Raw genomic sequence first — 5,498 nt, 5'->3', positions numbered from 1 at the left:
CCAAGGTACCATTGCACTAGCCAAAAACCCAATCTGTAGGCAAAGATGCAAGCACATTGATATCAAATACCATTTCATAAGAGAAATTGTAAATGATGGCAAGGTTATCTTGGAATATTGTCCTACAGAGACAATGGTTGCTGACATAATGACAAAGCCAGCCACCAAGCAGAAGTTAAAGAGATTTGCTCGGGACATGTTTGGAACATAAAAGTGTAAAAATATATGTATACACTAAGTTTATGTAAAGGAGAAATTTTATTTAATGTTTAATTTGTTGTTTTGAAAATACAATGGGCTAAGAGTGAGTGGGGGTGTTAAAAGTATTGCACCCTTATACATTGTATTACGGTATTGACTACCTGTATAGTTTTATTTGGAGGTATACGGTTTTGTACGTGATGACGTTACGTTTTACGTCATCTCCTTCTAAGTTGTAAAGAAGAAAAAAAAACTGAGTTTATGTTCAAGTGATGGTAGTAGTTATACCCGGGACATTGTGTCAAAGTGATTAATGGCTTTGACCTTTGACCTTAGCCGGGGGTTTCCCACCCCGCCCCCTTCCGGTATGTGGGATCAAAGGCTAACCTTTGACCTTGGGGGGTTTCCGCTTCCTCCGGTATAGGAGATCAAAGGTTGACCTCTGCCCTGCTATCAATCCATCATGTAAATAGGACAGTTGGTTTGACCCGGCGACCTCGCCAGCCATCGATCAAGTGATATGTAGTTTGACCTTGTGGCCCTGTCTAATATAGATCATGGTTTTGAGATAAGCTTTTGAAGTTGGTCTTTTAATTATTTTTGACGAATGGTTTTGAGATAAGGTCTTTTGAGATAAGAGATTCCAATTATTTTTGACGAATGTTTTGAGATAAGGTCTTTTAATTATTTTTGACGAATGGTTTGGAGATAAGCTTTTGAAGTTGGTCTTTTAATTATTTTTGGCATAAGGTTTTGACAGAAGAGATTCCAATTATTTTTGATGAATGGTTTTGAGATAAGGTTAGGGTTTTTTGAATTAGGGTATAATATATGTGTTTGTGTTTTGACAGAAGGTTTGGGGTTTTGAATTGGGTTTAATATATGTGCTTTGGGGTTTTGAAGTTGGTCTTCCAATTATTTTTGATGAATGGTTTTGATCGTTTGAAGAATGGGGTTTATCAGTCTGTGCGTCCCTCCCACACTGTAAGTGAGTGTATGTGTTGTACTGTGAAACTGAGAAAAAAAAAAACTGTAAAGTGTATCTCACACAAAAGTTGAAAAACCATTATTTAAAAGAATATAAATGTCTATAAAATAAAACGTATAATATAAATATCTTACTAAATCCTCACACAAAAAAGTTGAAACGATTATAAAATAACTTACTAAAGTTTTAAATGATATAAATGAGATGCTTATAATATAAAATAACTAAAGTTGAAAAAAAAAACATTCATGCAGATTATATAAATGAAATATACATCTACTGAACCAGTCAAGATAAAAAATAAAATCATCTTACCTTTTTATAGAGATAAACAAGTTTATGAATTCAGTAAACAAGTTGTTTAAAACAATATCGTGAACCCATTCATAGTCATTCAAGAATGTCTCAAAACATAAGGAGCGCGCCTCTATGTATGTCTGTGTTTCAAAGCAGTAAAGGAGCCACGCGCGTCTGTGTGTGTGTGTGTGTGTGTCAAAGCACTAAATGGGCCCGCGCGCATTCCAGCACTGTGAAAGAGTTTCTACTTTAAAAAATAAATAAAAATGAAATGCTTATAAATAAAAATCTTACTAAATTTGAAAAAACATTCATTTAAATGATATGAATGAAATATAAAATAAGCATCTTACTAAAAATCTACTGAACCGGCTTAGATAAAAATCCTCTTACATGTTTAGAAAGTTGAACATATAGCCGTCCATACATCCCTATTTCATGTTTTTCCTGAATGTTTTCTGAAGTGTTTCTCTCTCTCACGCCAGCCTCTGAGGGAGTATGTGCAGCCTCTGAGTCAGAGGGGGAGTATGTGTGTGTGTGTGTGTGTGTGTGTGTGTGTGTGTGTGTGTGTGTGTGTGTTCAGCGATCAGAACGAGTCATTGCAAATATATTATTAGTGCAAAATGTATTGTATAAGTATAAAAAGTTTAAATATGATCTTTTTAAAAATGAAAATATTGTTTAAATTAAATATTTAAAGTTAATACATTCGTATAATCTATTTAACTTTTAGCAGATTACTGTAATGGTTTTGTTTAACGGTGACCCTAAAGTATGATTGTTATTAAGCAATGTCTGTTTTAAAAACTTTAGATTGTTGAAAAACTGTACTGTCGTCTTGAATCTCATTTATATGAAAAGATTCAATCAGCATTTTTGAAATATTTTGTTAGTGCTAAATTTATTGTACAAGTTTAAATGATTTCTTTTAAAAATAAAAAGATTGTTTCAATTCAATGAATTAATAAATACAAATATTCTACATCGATGGTCTATGGAAAAACTTGACTTGAACTTGAAGTTCATTTTTTATTTATCAGGTTGCATGTAAAGAACTTTGAAATGTATGGGTCTCACAAGTCATCTCACACATTGTGTGAAATGTTCAATAATTCCTTAAGTGTCTGTGAGAAAATCACCACATAGGCCTATCTTTAGAGAGAGAGAGCAACAATGAAGACATTTTAGAATCTGTGATGCCTCAGACCGATCCCATTGATAGGCGGCTCATAACGTCCTTCCGAACCCCCGCACATCTTCAGAGAAATACGTTACTGGACAATAATGTTAGCTTCAGGATATATAGGGTGACAGAGCAGATGAGCCTCTGTGCATCATGTAATGTTAGTCACAGGCTAACACCTTTCCAGAGCCAAAGTTTTGTTCGTACTAAATTTATTTCAAAGCATAATCGTAAAAGATTAAATATGATCTTTTAAAATGAAAAGATTGTTTACATTAAATCTTTAAAGTTTTAATACATTTGTATAATCTATTTATCTTTTAGAAGATTACTGTAATGATTTTGTTTAACAGTGACCTAAAGTAAAAATGTCATCAATATAACCATAGCCATAATGATTCTTGTACTGGAACAGCATATTCTATCCCTACACCTAAACACTGTCATCACAGCATTTTTTATTTTTTTCAAAAATAAATAAATAAATCATTTAATATAATTTCTAACTGTTTTGCTCTCACACACACACACACACACACACTAAGTTGGTTCCATACATTACATAATCTCTATTTTTAAATGAAATTAATATAAAGTATATCTCAATGAATAATAACAAACATGTTACTAAAATGTATTCAAACAATTGAAACATAGTTTTAGCTAAATTAATATATATATTTTACATTTATTATATATTTATAAATTAATATATATAGCACTTTACATTTTCATAGAGCTGAAGAAGTAGTTCTTTATGCAATGATTAAAAACTATCCAAAAAGCAAATCGTTTAAGTTGTCATAAAGAAAACCCTCCCGGATCCTTCAGTGATAAACTGCAGGGTGAAACGAAGCTTCAGACCCTCACAGAGACGGGGGCAGTTACAGACCAGATAACACATGAACACCTATAAACACAATGTCTCAGTAAAGCTAGTCTGCTTTCCAGAGTTTTATTCATACTAAATTCATTTAAAAGCATAATCTTAAAAGTTTAAATTAGATCTTTAATTTAATTAGATCAAATCTTTAAACTTTTATTAAAATCGTATCTTCTTAGAATAATCAATCATATGATATCAATGATTTTGCTTAAATTTAGCATAAGGTATTATTTTTACTAAACAGCGTCTGTTCAAAAACAAAATAAAAAATGTTTTAAAGCAAAAACTGTGCTTTGGCGTCTTAGATTTATAAAAAATATTAAATCAGCACTTTTGTCCATGCGACATGAAACTTGCTGTCAAAGTTTGTCACAATGTTTTTAAGAAATCCCAGGACTTTACATTGCTCTTATTTAGATTAAGTTGTATCATTTAGAAAATCAGCACATATTTTCAGAGACGCGTTGTGCCTCTTCGGCCTACGAGTAAAGTTTCTCTTTAGTGAATATTAAATTTTACTCGTCTTAATTCAAAACGTGATCTTACTTTTTCTATGGTAGCTATATCTATTACCTGTATAAGATGAATATATCATTTTTGACTTATCTTGTATCTCCCCGAATTATCCTTAATCAGTGTGGAAACACACAGGGTGAAATATTTATGTAGAATTTTAAAATGTTATCTTTTTTTGATGCGACAGTTTGTCTGTTGGCCGCATGATACTATATATCAAGAATCGTGCCCTTTGGCCTCCTCCATTTTCTAGGCTTTTTTGTTAAAGACCCTACAAGTTAGTCTTTAAAGGTACGCTGTGTAGGAATTTCTCCCATCTATCGGTGAAATTCTATTTTGCATTTAAACGAATAGTGCTCTCTAGCGCCTCGCTGTTCAAATGCGTGTTGCGACTGCGCTAGCCGTTATGAGCCAAGAAGTTATGAACATGTCTTCCAGCAGCACATCATCGAGTTATACATGTTCTACCGTTATGCTGACAAAATAATGACTTACACAACCAAGTAATGAAAAAAAAAAGCTTGTAATTTAGACCGTAACATTGACTTACCTGTCGAGAAGAAAGCAGCATCCCTTCATTATCTCTTTCCACCTGGGAAAAGCTATCGCGATATCTACCCTCTTTTGAATTCACCGGTCACGTTTCCTTTGAAATATTTTGTAAAAATTTTATTTTTTTTGCTTTTTGGCTACCTTCTCCTTTGATAAGTATGATCCTGCATTATAACGTGCAGTGTAGCCATTCAAATTTGGCTCTCACTGATCTCCTTGTACACTTTAGCTGGTTTCAGTCAGCCGGCTCTGAACGAAAACGTGTTTTAGAAACGCGTTTAGGTAGGCTAGTGCTTTTTGCCCCTCTCTGCTATTATATATTTTTTCAAGATGGCGGAACGACATGGAAGCCTCCATGGACTTACCCGTCCCGTATACATACAGATAAGAAATTCTTTGCTTACGAGGATAAGTCAAATCATTGGCAGAGGTAATTTTACCACAATCAGGATATATTTATGAATAAAGACATTGATTTTAGCTAATAAAATACTTTATTTTTTTAAAAACGTGTAAATTACAAAACAGCGCTTTTCAATCGTCTTCAGAAGTCGTTTCTTCAATGGGTCTCCTGAGAACATGTAATTTCCTTTAAAACCAAAGATTAAGCTAAATGACACCACCATTCCCCCCCAAAATCAAATACTCTATACGATTTGTATTACACTTTTTCAAAGGATAATCTAGCTTTAAAGTTAGAAAAAAGTTAAAACCAAACATATCTTCATACCTGTTGTGTTCCGACACAAGACCATTAACAGGTTCTTTTTGTTTTATAAGTTGACTTTTCTTATCTCTACAAATATCACCCCGATAAATATGGACACAATGTTTTTAGGAAAAAGCAGCGTTTTAAAATACACCTAAACCAGATG

Source organism: Phoxinus phoxinus, assembly GCF_949152265.1.
Source record: "Phoxinus phoxinus genome assembly, chromosome: 18".
NCBI lineage: Eukaryota > Metazoa > Chordata > Actinopteri > Cypriniformes > Leuciscidae > Phoxinus > Phoxinus phoxinus.
The sequence above is the reverse complement of the archived record's forward strand: the minus strand, read 5'-3'. Positions refer to the sequence as shown.